An 18,047-nucleotide genomic window follows, 5' to 3' on the forward strand; every position below is an offset into this window, starting at 1 on the left:
CAGTATAATGCTTGTAAGCGCCTTTCAGTCTTGGCTTGTCACTTAAAAACAAGCTGAGAAATGAAATGCAATAAAAACTGAGGAGGGGTTGGGGGATGGAAACTGGGACAGGGACACCGGAGAGAACACATCGAGACACATATGGCACTAGAAAGGAGAAAAAAACCTTCAGAACAAGGGTATTTGTCTGTTCTAAGTCAATCCGTATCAAGAAGATAGCAGAGAAACAGGGAAAGCCTCTCTCAAGTGTGACCTATTGATCACACCTCGCAGCGCATCTCCCGGTCGAGCTTAGATGACCAGTCGAGACAGCGCGAGAGGATAAGAGCTGGGACACATGGAGGATTTTCCTGTGGCAGGTAGCGTGAGTCACTGAGGAAAAGGTGACGGCAGCTATGACTTGTTTCTACGATGGTAACAAGTCACGAGACGCCAAAGGGCTGACGGGTGTTCAGAGGAGAAGAAGCAGTAAATAAATGAATCTGCTGGTGCTTGTGCAGGCAGACCAGCAGCAAACTGGCAAACTTTTAAAGGCAGTAACGGTGGACAGAAAGCTGAGGAAGAGAGATTTTCCCGTGTGGCACTGCACATCTGCTGTCAGCCTCATTACTGTTAATGACACGTATATATGCAGTAGTATCTGTGCAGCTATGTTTCACATATGTTCCAGGTTCACACGTTACCTTTCACTATATGACAGTTAAGGTTACAGAATTCCATCATAAGGCTGCTGAATATTAATTCTGTCTTTTACACTGTGCTCTATGTGCATACTGTACTGACCCTATAGCTTGTCTTTGGTTCATTAAACCAAGTTCTTACTGTTAGGCTCATTTACATCTCCAGAGTTGCACTATTCACTGCCTTCTTCCCTTCCATCGTCTGTGTGTGTGATTTGTAGATTACTTTAAAGCTCTTTATCTGTGGTCTGACTGTGTACTAAATATTATAAAAGCAAGCCCCTAAATACTTGGACACAATTAAAGTCAAGCATCCAGAATTCTTGTACACATGGAAGCTAATTAGAGCCCCATGGCAGACCAGCAACCAGTTCAGGATGTACACTCCCTCTTCCCCTACGGCAGTGGTTCCCAAACTTTTGCTAGGGCCCCCTTTGTTTTACAAGAAAAATGTTCGCGCCCCACCACGACGTACAAACACGTCCTCCAACCACACACACCCATATCTTGTTTTCAAACTCCATTATTTCACACCTCAAACATTTAGTAAACAATTAAATAAATACAAGTAAACTGCAATAAATTACAGGTAGTAATAAAATACACTACTAACTCTGTCACGCTACGTGCACACCTACACGGGTATTTATGAAAACGCAGCTGTTTCTATGCGTTTGGGCCTTACCTCTGCACGTAAACGGCGTTTGTAATCACCGAAAACTGAGATTTTTTAAAACTCCTTTTTTACGTTTACGTGTGGGCGAGGAATACGGAGTTCATCACGCAACGTCAAAGGTATGTTCCTTTTTTCACGTCACGCTGTGCTCCACGTTATTGTTTACATGAGATGAATTGCAGAATGGCAGATAGTAAGATTAACAGTATTTTGTCTCTATCTTCAGGTTTTACACGCTTACATATATACATGCAGTTACTGTCTCTCCATTTAGAAAGGCAGAGGCGTGTAGTTGTTTTTTTCCTGTGTAATAATATTCAACATTGCTATCAATACATTTTTGCAAAAAAAATGCCTCTCTGTGCAAAATGGGTTTAAAAACATAAACAACTGTGGGATACTGTTTGTCCGTGATTTGAATAGGGGAACAAACCGTGGCAGGATCAGCCTGATATTATTTGTATCCCACTGTAACTTTACTTTATAAAGAGCTAACATCCCCAAAATGTCAGGAGTAGTTAGTCATTCCAAGAAGTGCTTGTGAACTAAAAATCAAGAATGTGGGATACTGTTTGTCCGTGATTTGAACAGCCCAGCACTGCTCCCGATGCAGGGAAAACCAATTCTGCAGGGGAGACCTACCTCGGCACTTGTGCAGGTGAAGCCAAAGGGAAGATATGCTTCACCATATTTTATAGTCTTTGGTTTGGAAGGAAGTTGGTTTGGAAACATATTTGGCGATGCTTCATCTCCTGCTTTGCGTTTGTGTGGAAGGAAGCCCCGTCAAAAAAAAAATGTCCATTATGCTAGCAGTGTCCAAGTGTTCTTTCTTTCTTTTTTTTCATACCCCCCCCCCTTGCAATGCCGCACACTTTGGGAACCTACAGCAACTGCAATATACTCCAGTCCTTCCTGCAACCCAGAAATGGATAAGAGAAGGGAGGGTGGATGGAAACGAGTTACAATATGATAATACCTAGCCTAGCTAAGAGAGTAAAGGCAGTGATCAAGCACACCAAACACCAAATATCAATGATTCATGTGACTCACGCTTAACTGCAATGTTATGCAGTTAAGTCCTATTAAATCATAGTCTTCTATGAGAAAACACTTAAAGACAACTGGCTTTTAAAAAGTGGGTGTGGATTTTATGATAAAATTATGTGAACTACAGACACAAGGGGAAAAAAAGTCCCCACAGTTAGTCATTCGAATTTTGAGCTCTCGTGAGGGAAAAGGACATCCCCAAGAAGTTGCAAAGATTCATCATTAATTGACCTCATATACGGTTTGCCATGTAAGTAGATGATTATTAGCCCTTCACCTAGGCCTCTCATTCTAACATTGCTCGTTGCACACATTCAGCATCATTGCTGCTTCTGCGGGGGTGGTTTACAGAGAGACTGCTTCACTTCAGTGCACGTTTGTACTAGAGGAATACTACCACAGCGCAGCACAGTGTTAACAATGTTATGTACAATATTCTGTGTCAGCCCTAGAACTCGTTCAGTTTTATATTATTTTCTGACGTTCCCAAGAATACATTATTAAGGAATAAATAAACTGCAACCACTAGATGAGTAAGAACATCATTAGTTAGTGGCAACGCTTGAAATAAATAATGTAAATAATTAATGCCAGTTCACATACCACCTACCTGTTAAGGCTGACCTCGTGTACTTAAATACAAGCACATTAGACTGTATGATGTGGTGATTCCTTTACAGGCTCACAGTCCTTTCCACCACACTCGCAAAAACATGCAATGCATACATCATTTGCAATCATTGCACCAAATTTGAGTTATTTTTCAGAAACCTTCCAAATGCATAGGCTGGCTTACATAACATCCCGTCAAAAACACAATACGAATACAATCTAAGTTCTCATTTAATTAATTTTATTTTTAGCAAAAGGAAATTCCCGACGCAGATAGCGCATGTACATTTCCTATATTGTTCCCAGTGCTTTGTTTAGTTTTGAAACCTGATCACCCCTACACTCGCAGCGCCTGCTTTTTATTGTGTGACTAAAACTCCTTTGAAACTGTGACAAACTGTGTTAACTCTGTGTCTTATCTTTCTGTCTGAAACTCTCCCCTTCTTCACTCCTCCAGCAGCTCTTTTGATAGCTCATCTGTCTGTCACACTGCTCATCTCATCTCCTCTCATCTCTTCGGCTGTTCTCTTCTCCTCTCTCCTGTCATGTTCACTCTATGATGGTTGGATCATAAACGCTTGTCTTTTTTTCTTTTTTTTTTACCCCAGTTCATTTTATAGACGAATCTGACGACAACTTTGTGTGTTCCCGCCATTGCTGTGCTGACAGGTTATGGTGCTGACAGTGTCTGCTGGTGCCAGCTGACAGCAACAGAAGCAAGTAAAGCTGGAGTGACAACATTAGGGAGAGACTGATAAAGGTACCAAACATGGAGCGTGGTGCATGCAGTTATTTTCCAACTTTGAATTTGCAACTAGGTTTTCTGGCAATAGACTGTATATAAAAGATGAACTTTAGATGAACTCAATGCTGTCACCGTTAAATCACACACGAATTTCTAGAATTGGTAAGTGAAAGCACTGAGATTCTCGATGCCACATCGCTCGTGTATTGAAGCCATCTGTGGCCATTTTTAGAGGATTAGGGTACAATTAATCACAATGAGATGTATTAATTTTTAGGCAGTTCTATTAAATCTGTTCCAATTTACACCAACACTACAAACACAGTTGCGTTAATCTATTCTATTCTATTCTATTTCATTTACACAGCGCCAAATTACAACAATCAGTCACCTCAAGGTGCTTCATAGTGTAAGGTAGACCCTACAATAATAAATACAGAGAGAAACCCCAAAATCATATGGCCGCCTATGAGAAAGCACTTTGGTGACTATGGGAAGGAAAAACTCCCTTTTAACAGGAAGAAAGCCCCTGGTTCACAAATTATCCCTACAACACCCTGCTTTATCCTCCTTGCTGACTCTAAATGGGAAAATAATTTACAAAAATTAATAGCATGCTGTATGTATGTATGTAGGGTGCTCTAAACATGACTAAAGTTGGCAATATTAGCATGAGAGCGAGAGAGGGATTCACTTATATAGTTTGCACTGTTTATTTGTCTGTTTAGTTGGAATAGTTGAGACCTGCACAGACTCTCTCTTATTTCCTGAATGCCACTTTCACAGCTTTACAAACAAAGTAAAGGTAAAAGTAGAAAAATGTACCCTTCTTAGAACTGCTTCCGTTAAAATGTTTATTTTATGTAAACACGGCCACACCTAATGGCAGTTGGTTAACTTTGGTATTTTCGCAGATTCCTGTAGATTAATTACACTAGTGTACAAAAAGTAGAGTTTTTCTTGCAACTGGTAACTTTTATCCCTGCATCTAGTGTTTTTATATGTTTTCCATTTAGGCTTGGGCGTCATGTTTTTGAGATACACATCACTGATGTTTTTGCACTTTTGAATGTCAATATGTAGTCGAGTGCTAAAAACCTTTACCTTAATAACGGAGTTTTCCATCTGGACTAAATAAGTTTTCTCTTGGGATGTTACAGTGCCACTGAACACGTTCTTTGCTGTTTTCTTTTGAATGTGACACGTTATTAATTTGTAGTTGGAAGGTACATTCACAAGATGTTACAAGCTTTCACCACAAGGTGGCAGCGTTGCAGAGAACAGTGGTAACCCCGTCCAAATTTTTCAAAGTTCATATACTGATGGTAGTGATCAGTATATGCCGCAGGTATTTTTTACGTTTGTTGTTGTTTTTGTTTGTTTTCCTTTTTGTTTTTTACTTTTTTTTAATCGTCTCTGTATGTAATTAAAGTACTGCAACACTCTCTGTTACTGTGTCCTGTGTGGCAACTAATTTCCCAGACTACAAATATATCAATAAAATACATATAATTTTAACTATTTCCCACCAAAATAAATTGTGTTTATCTCGAAAACAAACCAGAAGACGGTATCAGAGATGCATTAAAGCATATTTCTGTCAGTTTAGCTCAAAATGAGGTTAGCTAGACAAAAACAGCTTTCAGATTTGGAGTCGGAAAATGAAATTGGTTCAAGTACAGGTGAAAGAATCCCAGTACCAAAAATGCATGTTGACCAGTGTTATTTCAGGACAACATGTTATCAGATTGCAGAGAACAATAATGCACTATTCCATCTGAAACGGACAAATATGTACCCTTGTAGTTGACCAATCTCTAAATTTTTGATAATTATTATTACATTAATTATTATAATTAGTATGAGCATTCCAGCTGGAAGGCCATCCACAGTCTTGAATGAAGCCTCGCCTTGAATTAAAGTGAAATAGGTACCGTGATGATGGTACTCGGTGCTCTCTCTCCCTATCTCTCTCTCCCTTTTTATTTTAATTAGATTTCATAGCACTGGAACAGATTTTAAGCCACCATTTCCATAATACTATAAAACTAAATCTAATTAGGAGTCACACCTTCTGCATTAACTGCCTTTTAACTGAAAAGGTGAGATGAGTGGGAAGCAGCTGATTCTGAGGGTCAATGTATTCCCATCTTAATAACCCGTGTCAAGTATCATATCAGACAGAGTAGCACGAGCTTATCCTCTTCACTTGGCTCGTGAAAAAGCTCAATGAATGTGCTCCTGCCAGTTCCACTCCGTTACACAGTTACCCTTGTTCAAGTGTGTGTATCATAAATCCCAGACGCGACTGTGACATTTATATAGTGACTGCAATTACCGACTCATTATACCACTGCTCCCCAGTGGTGGAAGAAACAATAGGATGACCTGGTCTCTGCTTCCCAGTAGCATCTTAAGCCTAAAATGATCTAAGACTATCAGCTCAGATCATCTCACATTTCAAATGTTTTGGGAAAGAGGGCCCTGACCGGCAAAGGGAGGGCATCTGAAAAACTTGAGGGGTTTGTGTGGTTCACTTTGGTACTTTTATAAAGTAGTCAAAGACTTTGTTGAACTGCAAATGTGTGGGATCAGGAAAACAGGACAAGTTTCACCTGACTTTGAAAAACTCAAAGTTTTTAACATTTGATTTATTGCCTGTAAAAACATGCTCAGGCTAAATAAGTAAGTGGAAACTTTAGGAATGACATTTCACTTTTTTAATGTGACTCTTTTAATTTTACCTTTTGAAATGAAAAAAAAAAGATGTTGAGTCAAACATTTTTTGACTGCCTTGTTTTCGGTTGCCTGTTGTATTTTTATAACCGTCTATGCAGTCCCTGCTGCACTGATGGAAATTTTTACATGATGTGAGAAGTGCACTCATACCAATTTCCATACTGACTGCGGTTATATTTGTGGTATTCATTAGGTGGTGGACAATCTTATGTAGTTCTGATTTCTGCAAAATCACATTCCCAGAGGTGAAATTGAAGTTGCATCATAAATACGGATGCTGTGAAAAGCTATTTTGGCGATATGATGCACCCAGATCCACATCATTAATGTAGATCGAGCTCATCGTACTAGCATGTGTCTTTTCTAGGTTTTTCTTCTTTTTGTCTTTTTTGACCTGAAGACTTCCTGTATTTGATTCCTTTGCAGTGAAAAATGCAGACATATTTTAATCGATTGCAGTTGCATAGAAAACCTGTTTCTCTCTCATTGGGCCTGGGATTTAGATGTTGTACTCAGTAAGACTTGAAACTAGAACCTTAGGTTGAAAGTGTTTACTGTGGTCATAGATAGATAGAGGAGAATCAAAGACTTGGTTTCCTGCAGATTTTTAGATGACAGAATGTTCCTTCGCAATCAGAGGAGTCGCCCCCTGCTGGACATCAGAATGAATGGGCACTAAAGCATTGGTTTAATCCAGTGCTGTCAGCGTTAATCTCGTTAAAATGACATTAACACTATAAAAGCATTAATGTGGCAAATCTCCCTTAGCGAGTTAACACGGTGTAACGGTGGACCCAAGAAATACCAGCCGGAGCGACTTTTGACAGTGCAGAACTTTTTATTAAGCTCGGGTTGTAGTGGACACATATACTCCGCGCTCTCTTTCTCTGCTGTCACGTTCCGTCTCCGTCTGTCACTGCCAACACATAAAGAGACACAATCACTGTCAGATCCCAGCACACCTGTTCACCCCGCCCCTGCGCCGCCCCGGGAGCTCACTGCGTCACGCCTCCTCTGCAGCTGGCCAAGGACCACACCCACGCCACACATCCCCACCGCCCGACTGAGGCCGGGGCCCATCCGGCCGAACCTACTCCCCCCCCCCGCGAGCGAGAGAGGAAATCGGCCACGACCATCTGCGCGCCCGGCCTATGGATCACCTTGAACTTAAAGGGCTGCATGGCCAGATACCACCGAGTGATCCGGGCGTTGGCATCCTTCATGCGGTGGAGCCACTGCAGCGGGGCGTGGTCCGAGCAGAGGGTGAACGGGCGGCCCAGGAGGTAGTAGCGAAGGGAGTCGACCGCCCACCGGATCGCCAGGCACTCCTTCTCTACGGTGCTGTACCGTGACTCGCGGTCCGTGAGCTTCCGGCTGATGTAAGCGACCGGCCGGTCAACTCCCCCCACCTGCTGGGACAAAACGGCCCCCAGCCCTCTGCTCGAGGCGTCAGTCTGCAGACAGAAAGGGAGGGAGAAGTTAGGTGTGAACAGCAGCGGCTCTCCACAGAGAGCCCGTTTCACCTGCACAAACGCCGCCTGGCACCGCTCCGTCCACTGGACCAGATCTGGGGCACCCTTGCGGGTGAGATCAGTCAGGGGGCTGGTCAGGTCCGCGAACCCTGGGACGAACCGCCGGTAATAGCCGGCCAGCCCCAGAAACTGTCTCACCTCTTTTTTCGTCTTGGGACGCGGGCAGGATGCAATCGCCGCCGTCTTCTCCACTTGAGGTCGCACCTGCCCGCTCCCCAAGTGGTACCCCAAATACTGTACCTCCCTCCGTCCAACCGCACACTTCTTCGGGTTGGCCGTGAGCCCCGCCTGCCTCAGGGACTCCAGCACCGCGGCCACACACCGCACATGCCCCGCCCACGTGTCACTGTAAATGATGACGTCGTCTAGGTAGGCGGCAGCATAGGCAGCGTGGGGCCGCAGCACCCGGTCCATGAGGCGCTGAAAAGTGGCAGGGGCGCCGAACAAGCCGAACGGAAGCGTCACGAATTGGTACAACCCATACGGAGTGGAGAAGGCCGTCTTTTCCCGGGACTCTGTAGACAAGGGAATCTGCCAGTAGCCCTTGGTTAAATCCAGAGTCGTAAAAAAGCGAGCGGTGCCCAACCGGTCCAGGAGCTCGTCGACCCGGGGCATGGGATAAGCATCAAAACGTGACACCTCATTCACTCTGCGATAATCGACACAGAACCGTATAGACCCATCCTTCTTTGCTACAAGGACGATGGGGCTACACCAAGCACTGTGTGATTCTTCTATTACTCCCAGCCTCAGCATTTCCTTCAATTCCCGGAAAACAATTTGCCTTCTATGTTCCGGCAGCCTGTAGGGCCGTGAACGCACCGTCACGCCAGGCCGCGTCTCAAAATGGTGCTCTATGAGAGAAGTACGGCCGGGCAAGGGGGAGAACACGTCGGCAAAGCGCTGTTGCAATGCAGCAACATCCGCCCTCTGGGCCTGTGTGAGATGGTCACTGCAATGGAGGGAGGCGGGGATGCTAGACTTTGGCGCCTCCGGCCCCAACTCATCTCTCCCTCTTACCAAGCTCACTAGAGAAGCGGTCTCCGCCTCCCTCCAGGCTTTGAGGAGGTTGAGGTGGTAAATCTGCGTGGCCCCGCCCCTGTCCGACCGTACCACTTCATAATCAACGTCCCCCACTCGCTGTGTGACCACGAAGGGTCCTTGCCACTTGGCGAGTAATTTAGAGCTGGAAGAAGGAAGTAACACAAGCACCTTATCTCCCGGTGAAAATTGCCTGAGTCTAGCCCCTCTGTCATACAGGCGTCGCTGCCGCTGCTGGGCCTGGAGCAAATTCTCCCGCGAGAGCCTCCCCAGTGTGTGCAGCTTTGCTCGCAGGTCCAGCACGTACTGAATTTCACTTTTCGCAGGGCTCGGACCTTCCTCCCAGTTTTCCTTAATCAGGTCGAGCACCCCCCGCGGCTTCCTGCCGTATAACAGCTCGAAGGGAGAAAATCCCGTGGAGGCCTGGGGCACCTCCCGCACTGCAAACAACAGAGGGTCTAACCAGCGATCCCAATTGCGTTCATCCTCGCGAATGAACTTACGAATCATGGATTTTAAAGTCTTATTCAGCCTCTCCACCAACCCATCAGTCTGAGGGTGGTAGACGCTGGTCCGAATAGATTTAATACCCAGTAATTCATACAGTTCCCGCAATGTGCGCGACATGAACGACGTGCCCTGGTCAGTCAGTATTTCTTTCGGAATACCGACTCGGGAGATGACCTGAAACAGTGCCTGCGCCACGCTCTTCGCTGAAATGGTGCGTAGCGGCACTGCTTCCGGGTACCGCGTTGCGTAGTCCACCAGGACCAGCACAAAGCGATAGCCGCGTGCACTCCGGTGCAATGGCCCGATGAGATCCATGCCAATACGCTCAAACGGGATCTCCATCAGCGGTAATGGGCGCAACGGCGCCTTTGGTACGGCCGGCTGGTTAACCAGCTGGCATTCGGGGCACGACGCACACCAACGGCGCACGTCGGCCCAAATGCCCGGCCAATAGAATCGGGCCATTATGCGCTCCAGAGTTTTCTCGCCACCCAAGTGCCCTGCCATGGGGTTCGAATGAGCCGCCTGGAAAATCATTTCCCGGCGGCTTTGCGGCACCAACAACTGTGTGCGGATTTCATTAGTGTGAGTGTCACGGCTCACTCTATAAAGCCGATCGTTCCGCAATTGGAAATGAGGGTACGTTCGCGCAGCGTCGGGGCGCACCGAGCGACCATCAATATCCATCACTTGGTCATAGGCTGAGCGTAGGGTGTCGTCCCGAGACTGCTCTAGTGGAAAATCTTCCGTGGGGTACACAACGGGAGGCGGCGGGGCTTCCGTGGAAGTCCCCGCCTCCTCCTCCCCCCCAGAGTCAGCGTCGGTCGACCCCGCGTCACCGCCGAGCGCCGCGCAAACGTCACACGAATTTACAGACCGCGATCGCATCCCCGCGTACTGCCCCAGTAAGCTGTGGAACCCCGGCCAATTCGTACCCAAAATAAGGGGATGCGACAGGCGCGGGCTAACCGCCGCCTTCACTCTATGCGTTTTGCCCCTGAATTTCAGCAACAGTGACACTACTGGGTACTTGTGAACATCCCCGTGCACACATTTAACCTCCACCCAGTCAGCCTCCAACAAAGCCCCGGGGCGAACCAAACTTTGGTGGACCAGAGTCTGCGTGCAGCCCGTGTCCACCAAAGCATGGCGAATACCCCCTTGACACCTTACCGGCACGCGGTACGTCACTCCTGGACCGGGGGCGGGCGCTGGAGCGCCGGCAACGCGGAACATCTGCCCCACCTCCATGAGCGGACAGTCTCGGCGCAGGTGCCCCGGCCGCCCACACTTCCAACAGTCCGGCCCCGGCGTCTGTGCGGCTCCCCGTGGCTCCGGGGCAACCTCGGCGGCCGCCGGGGTTCCGGCGGGAAGCAGCGGCCGGAACGGGTTCCTGGGGCTCCACCCTGCTGCCTGCTCCGTTCCCGCAGGGCCGCCGCCTCTCCTCTGCGACGCCGCCGCCGGTGGCCTGGGCGGCGGAACACGGGCGCCCCGCCGCGGCTCCTCACGGCCCGGTCCCGGGTCGGCCGCCAGATGGTCCTCTGCCAGCGTCACCGCCGCCGTCAAATCCGCCGGGCGGTGGCAGCGAACCCAACGAGCCGTCGCCTCGGGCAGGCCTCCCACGAACTGCTCGAGGACGACCATGGTCAGCATCCGCGTCTCCCCAGCCGAGGGGCCCGGTCGCAGCCACCTCGCCGCCGCATCCTCCAGCTGCCGAGCCCAGGCAAACGGCCGCTCCCCCCCCCGACATCCTGCTGGCCCGGAACTGACGGCGGTAATCCTCCGGGGAGAGCCCCAAACGATCCAGCACCGCCCGGCACACGTCCTCGAACACCCCCCGCGAGCCGGGGGGCAGGCTCAGCGCCGCCGTCTGGGCCTCACCCGACAGAAGCGGCAGCAGCCGGGCGGCCCACTCCTCCTCCGGCCACCGACAGGCCACCGCCGTGGCCTGGAAAGCCTCGATGAAAACCAGCGGGTCCTCCCCATCCCGCATCCGGTGCAACGTCACCGACAGCGGAGGGGCGGGAGCCGGCGCGGCCGCATTCCCCAGCAGCTGCCCCAGAGCCGCGGTCTGCTGCTCCGATTGCAGGCGAAGCAACGCCAACTGTTGGTCCTGCGTGGCCGCCTGACGAGCCGCCATCGCCGCCATGTCCATCATCATCTGGCCCAAGATCTGCAGCGGCTGGGCGGGCGGTGGGGCGGGCAGCGGCGCCGCCGGGGGAGCAGGGGGAGCCGGCAGGGGACCGGACATCACGCGTGGGTTTCGGCACCAGTGTAACGGTGGACCCAAGAAATACCAGCCGGAGCGACTTTTGACAGTGCAGAACTTTTTATTAAGCTCGGGTTGTAGTGGACACATATACTCCGCGCTCTCTTTCTCTGCTGTCACGTTCCGTCTCCGTCTGTCACTGCCAACACATAAAGAGACACAATCACTGTCAGATCCCAGCACACCTGTTCACCCCGCCCCTGCGCCGCCCCGGGAGCTCACTGCGTCACGCCTCCTCTGCAGCTGGCCAAGGACCACACCCACGCCACACACGGATTGCCCCGTGCGTGGGCTGCACAGCGTTAATGTGTTAGCAGGGTTAGCTCGTTAATGCGTTAGCCCCTCGCACGGGCCAATCCACGTTAACTTGCTAACGGAAATTTGCTGCGTTAATGCGGTTATCAGAGTCACAGTCAGAGAGACTTTATTCATCCCCAAGGAGCAATTAAGATAGGTACGATGGCGTTAACGTCAATTTAACAAGATTAACATTTACAGCACTAGTTTAATCTTTATGAACAGGAAGCTAATTTAACCATTTTTTACATTTCGTAATGAGAATAAATTAGCCGGATGCTACCATTTGAAGAAATAGTCAAGGGGTTAGGGTTAGGTTATTCGAATCATAAACATCAACAATGACATTAAAAATGTTGTTGCATTTACATTTAACAATACTTACGTTTCATGTCTTTAATTTGAATTGTTTAATTAGTATACACAGAAAAAAATTTGTTGTTGGATTTACTTAATTCAATGGTGGACATTTGTTGCACACAGATGTTTTGCTTTGGCAGCAACTTAAACAATTGAGTTAAATTAACACAATTTATTCATGTTCAATAAACCTGTGCAATTTGTGTTGATAAAATGTGACTTAAACATGTTTTGATGAAGTAATTTGAGCTCTTGAAATATTTTAATCCTTCACAATTTTCTCACTTTATCCCAACACCATTCAATAACTTTTACCCAATACTACTTGGTCACTTAAATGCTACATGTTATCTTCAAATTACATTTTGCTATTATATTCTAGTATCAAATACACAATTTTCAAATGGAGGCCTTATAACAGATTGTATTGTTCTCTTCCAAGATGGTTGCTGGCATCCACCAGTAACCTTTCAAAACAAAATGTCTAATTTCACTGCATTGACAGTAGGTAAAGAATTAAACTGACATTACTCCTCCATTGAATCTACAGAAATCAACAGTTAAATAATGTCAGTTCTTCTGTGTTCTCTGGAATCAATCACAGCAAAGAAATTAGACTGTTTCTTTTGAAAAATGTTGGGAAAGAACAAATCAAAACATTCTATTTAAGGCCTCTGACGTCAAGATTCAGTTAAACAACAATTATAACTAAACAATTTGAGGTAATGTTAGTTTCCATTAACATTAAATTAGGTTACTGAATTGGCAAACACCTTCCTATTAACATTACCCATTTTACCCCAATAACTAAAGAAATTAGCACTTGCAGGTCAAACCCTTTATTCAAGAGATGCAAAAATAACATTGATACAGTGACTGTCAAAAATTACAGCACTGATCATACTGTGACATCTTGGTTCAAAACAGCACACTTAGAAATATTCAACGTTCTTTACTTCAACTGAATGAAACTGAAAATACCATTTCACACGACCCATATGGGATATTTAGACTGCATAACTGTTCATGCTACATCTCTTCACTAGTAAAAGAAAGAAAAAATACAAAGAGAAATTTTAAAATGCTGCCAAAATGCTGTACAGAGCAAAAGGAAAAACAAACCACAACAACAAAAACGGCTCATCCTCATGGCAGTTGCAGAGTATATAAAAATGAACCCTGCGATCTGTTCCTGGAATTGAGCTTCAAAAATGCAGCAGAACAAGTGTGAGATTTAAATCTCCTCTCACCTAGAGCTGATCAGCTTGCATGCATAACAGTGAGCTTTCCTTGCAGGAGCAGTTTTGTCTTAGTTGTGAGCTTTTCTTGAGAGCTGAGTTGCATCCAACTCCATTACCACCCTTTGAATCACCTCAAAAGTGTAGCAGAGTTGTGATGGGTAACTCATATTGAAGGAATAAAAAAGGTCCAAACAGCATGGCTACTGCAAAGGTCACGTTATCCAGATCTTGAAGAACTACTATACCCTCGATGATGATGCCAACATCAGAAAAGTCATTGCCTGGTGCATCCTCTGGAGACAGATGTTCATTGTGGTTTTCTCAATCTGTGCAGTGGCCTCAGTCAAGTCCTGGTTAAACACAAAACATTTCTTTAAGATTCCTTTTTAAACTCATCTCTTTTGAATCTACCAGTTCTAATGTTAGAGTAATTTAAACCAATGCAAGCAACATAGTAAATAGCTATAGCCAAAGAGTTGCCTGCCATGCTGCCATTCATGGTCTAACAGAGTTTCTAAGACAGAGTGAAAAACATAATAATTTCAAATGCTTTACATTCGTTTTTGTTAGAAAGACACCGGCCCATCAGAAATCCAGGTTATGTCACTCAGAAGATGTTAGAATTTTGACTTTCAGCCCCACAATTTGGTTAGCTGTTGGTCTTTTTTTTTCCAAACAAAAGCTAATGTAAATATTGGTGGGATTTTCCTTTGTTCACTAGAATGACAAATGTAAAGTTTTTTCACACTGATGTGACCCCTAATATAGGGGGGTGGGGCCTCAAGGGGGGGCGGCCGAGTTCACTACCAGGCCTCATGTGAACTTCAAATTATTAAAGAGGACTACTGGTCCTAACCAGTCCAATGAGGATCAAGTGGATAACTAAATGCATTTTTAAATGTTGCAAAGCCACAATCTACTCATAAAACACTCACCATGAACTCCTGCACCAAGATGTTGCAATTGTCTTTCACACAGATGCGGAGCACTTTGATGAGACTCCCTTCGAGCATTAATGTCATCCTAAAGTATTATAACAAAGAAAACAGAGATTTGTGAACTTTTCAGTAGCACAGAAGAAAATGATCCCAGACAAAAACTTAAACCAGTCAACATGCAACACCAGCATCTACAAAGAAATATCAAAAGTTCCTGTTTGACATCAACTTTATGGATATATAGTTTCCAGAACATTTATTTTTTTAAAAAGATAAATTTTTCTCAGTGGGCCAGTAAATGCATAACGAAAATTATGGCATCCTTTCGGTGGAATCAGTACTCACGGGTAATAGTTGACTGTTTCAATGGATGCAGCATAAAAATCTTTTACTGACCTAATGCAATACATATACACTTTGTAGTTAAAGAATTTTAAAGTTCTTACTGTCATTATGGCAGCTACATCCTTTAGCTTTGTGCCCTGTTCCCCCGATCACTTTGCAAACACTTTCAGCAGACTGTCAGAGAGAAACTCAGCTCCGTCAGAAACCTTGACTGTAAAGGCAAGGTTGGGATGCACTGGAATGCTGCATTTCATCTAAAATGACATAAAATTATTTTGAAATAACAGCAGGCATTGTGCTTGGTTAATCAGTAATGTTTTGTTGAATAAAAACTGTGTTTCCAGATCTTATGGGATTAAAAAAATCCAAAGATGTTTGTTTCTGATTTGCAACCCAAGAACCCACAAGTTACAACCTCATTTTAGTTCAAGTGTGCATTAATGTGGGTCCAGTAATCACCTTTCTGACAATACATACAGGTTAAACCTATGGCAGATTTTGGATTTCTCAGTTGTATTAATAGGGTGGTCTATTTGAGTATGCATGCACCTAATAATTATAAAAAACCTATTATAATTAAGTTACAGAAACCTTAAGCGAAAATAGAATATACTTTCTTACCATAACACCTTGAACCCACAATCCATCAGCTGACTCCTGGTGAAATGCAGAATAGAGGTCGTCTCTCAATGTGCAGCAAAAAAAACAAAAACAAAAGGACAGCAGGTGAGGGCAGGAGGGGTAGGGATGTAAGCTAGCATAATGCCACTGATGATATTAGCTAAAGCTGTTCAATGTCCAAAATCTCACTAACACCACGGTGCAGTAAATACACAATGTAACTGAAGAGTCAGTTGGCAAATCTATACACACAGAAAACCAAATTATGTTGAGAGTGCCTCGTAATTAGGTTTAATGTGATATTACGGCTCTTGTGCCAAAGACAAATTCAAATGAAAAAGCGCCAATTCTTTGACAACAGATAAAACAGCAAATAAGCTAACGGCTCTTTTTTAGCATGTTACATTTAACTACATTTGGCTGAAATATGGTAAACATTAATTCAAAAAATCAAGACATACCAAAAAACGTAGAGTTGGCTGCTCGACTTGACTGAGATGGATGCCTTTTTTTAAACCACGATCCAAAGCCCGCGAGATGAAATCACGCGTGGTTTCACGAGATTTAACGTTGCTATCTTATTGACTTACTTCACCTGAACATGATATGAACAATTTAATACACCCTTTCTGCATATCATGTAGTTTTTACACTATATAGTTACATTTATCTTTAAAACATGAGGCAATTGTGTTAAATACATGCAAGATGCTTACATAAATCCAAGAGATGGCCAGTCCCTTTTTTTCAGTGTATTTCATTACAAAACTATGTTGTTGATAAATGTGATCTAGCTGCAGTAAAAGGCTGGTAAATGAACCGTGAATGCCTTGCTTGTAATAGCGATTAACAGGGCATGGGTTTGAAAATGGAGCATGATGAAAAGGGCAAGAAAAAGGCTCACCAACTTGCCTCTACGCCTCGGGGGTTAAACTGGAGCAACACACCATGACTGAGAAAATGAAAATAAACTTTACACTACTATAGCGTTGTTGAAGCCCTTGATCATTGCACTCCTTTCTCTAAGGCCAGTAAATGTGTTTTGATTCAGTATGCAAATCAGTCCGTGCAAGTCTCCGACCAGGGTTGGTGCCTGCCATTTCCAATCCTATTCTTCCTGTCATGTTAAGTGCTCCTGCTTTGCTGGATATCTGTTACTTGTGATCATCAGGTTTTTGATCAGCCAAAAGTTTCTGAATGGAATGATTCCAATAATGGTGTAAGGGGAAAAAGGGTGAAGTAACCCTGTAAACTGGTCAACAGGGAAGAGGACCAGATTTATCTGAGCTGCTAAAGCCTTCGCTTCTTCAGCTTTATCTGCTATGACAATTTAAACACTGAAATGTCATTTTAAACATGATATTTAAAAAAAAAAAAAGCTCTAACAGACAGGAACACCAGAGAGAACGGCTGCTTTATTGCCAACAATTTCATGGTATAAACCTGGGATCTGTGTGTAACAGCTGCCCAGTCAGATGTGTAGAGTAGAGCAGGGCATTTTTAGCCTGACATCCTATATTAATGAAGTGTCAGCCACTGTGTCACCTGCATAAACGCGCACATGCCTCTCAATTTCATGAAGCACTTGTCCTTTCTGCTGCAGGAAAACCTCACGCAGGCAGCTTTGCGCAACCAACACCGGAAGGTCTGCTTATGATTCTGCATATTCCTGAATTACATTTACTGACACCTGAAGATCATTACTGTGAGAGTTACACAGTAAAAACACATTCCTGAGATTTGCTTGAGAACAATTTAAAAGCTGTATTTTGAGAGAAATTTCAGTGAGTTGGGTCATTTAAAGGAGCGTTTTAAACAGCCAAAACACATCGAATCTGATTTGTGTTGTTGGAGGGTTGCATGTGTGCGTTTCTGCTGACAAAATGGAAGCTTTTGAACGCTTCTCAGTTTTCAATGTGTGTGCGAGAATGTGATGACAAGGCTGAAACAAAATGCTCTCCCCTTTCCACAGATGCTGTATCTTAAGATGAAAGCGTGGGGGCTTGCAAGCATCAATTACAAAACGGGATGGAAAAGAAGCAGCATTCAGACTGACAGGGATGTCAGTAAAAATGTACTGTTTGGCAATTCAAGAGAAACTTTGAGTATTACAGTTTTTTCTGATTGCTTAAGCACATTTTTTGTAACCATTGGCTAATTTTGCAAAACTCTTCACACAAATAAGAAAACCTGTCACCCAATAATCAAAACATTGTAGTTCTCTTGCAAAAGCAAACACAGCTAGATTAACTCTTCACACCTTCGTAAAAATGGTGTTTCCGTATCAAACAGTACACACAAGCCATCATCTACTAAGCACACAATGCGCCAACTGCACACTGATGGTATGAATACAAAACACATCTGGCTTTTGCTTTCTCTGTGCACAAGGTA

The 18,047-nt window shown here is 44.9% G+C and overlaps 1 long non-coding RNA gene across 1 annotated transcript; it reads left to right on the top strand.

The window, feature by feature from the left end:
• Positions 1–1,268: 1,268 nt before the first annotated feature.
• LOC309707648 lies at positions 1,269–17,753 on the top strand. The gene is made up of 3 exons (XR_014277043.1): positions 1,269–1,475; positions 3,624–3,775; positions 17,626–17,753. It is a non-coding gene; the product is annotated as an uncharacterized lncRNA (long non-coding RNA).
• The last annotated feature ends 294 nt before the right edge of the window (positions 17,754–18,047 follow it).

This window comes from Aulonocara stuartgranti (genome assembly GCF_965226115.1).
Source record: "Aulonocara stuartgranti genome assembly, chromosome: 6".
Taxonomy (NCBI): domain Eukaryota; kingdom Metazoa; phylum Chordata; class Actinopteri; order Cichliformes; family Cichlidae; genus Aulonocara; species Aulonocara stuartgranti.